This window comes from Arachis hypogaea, chromosome 20, assembly GCF_003086295.3.
Source record: "Arachis hypogaea cultivar Tifrunner chromosome 20, arahy.Tifrunner.gnm2.J5K5, whole genome shotgun sequence".
Lineage (NCBI taxonomy): Eukaryota > Viridiplantae > Streptophyta > Magnoliopsida > Fabales > Fabaceae > Arachis > Arachis hypogaea.
In genome coordinates, this window is record NC_092055.1 from 116,875,446 (window position 1) to 116,876,264 (window position 819).

The window sequence follows — 819 nt, forward strand, 5'->3', positions numbered from 1 at the left end:
ATTACTTGGGAGAGCACTAGGAGGGGTTTCAGTGATCCTTTTACTCAGCTGGCCCACTTGTGCTTCCAGATTTCTAATGGAGGACCTTGTTTCATTCATGAAACTTAGAGTGGCCTTAGATAGATCAGAGACTATGTTTGCCAAGCTAGATGGGGTCTGCTCAGAATTCTCTGTCTTTTGCTGAGTGGATGATGGAAAAGGCTTGCTATTGCTAAACCTGTTTCTTCCACCATTATTAAAGCCTTGTTGAGGCTTTTGATCCTTCTATGAGAGATTTGGATGATTTCTCCATAAGGGATTATAGGTGTTTCCATAGAGTTCACCTATGTAATTCACCTCTGCTATTGCAGGGTTCTCAGGATCATAAGGTTCTTCCTCAGAAGATGCCTCTTGAAAACTGTTGGATGCAGCTTGCATTCCATTCAGACTCTGAGAAATCATATTGACTTGCTGAGTCAATATTTTGTTCTAAGCCAATATGGCATTCAGAGTATCAATTTTAACAACTCCCTTCTTCATAGGCGTTCCATTACTCACAGGATTCCTTTCAGATGTATACATGAACTGGTTATTTGCAACCATGTCAATGAGTTCTTGAGCTTCTGCAGGCGTTTTCTTTAGGTGAATGGATCCACCTGCAGAATGGCCCAGTGACATTTTAGATAATTCAAAAAGACCATCATAGAATATATCCAGGATGGTCCATTCTGAAAGCATGTTAGAAGGACACTTTTTGGTCAGTTTCTTGTATCTCTCCCAAGCTTCATAGAGGGATTCACCTTCCTTCTGTTTGAAGGTCTGAACATCCACTCTAAGCTT

General features: G+C 40.9%; 1 non-coding gene across 1 annotated transcript; it reads left to right on the forward strand.

The window, feature by feature from the left end:
• The first annotated feature begins 711 nt into the window (after nt 1–711).
• Nucleotides 712–819, forward strand: LOC112788648 (small nucleolar RNA R71). The gene has a single exon (XR_003196005.1). It is a non-coding gene; the product is annotated as a small nucleolar RNA R71 (small nucleolar RNA).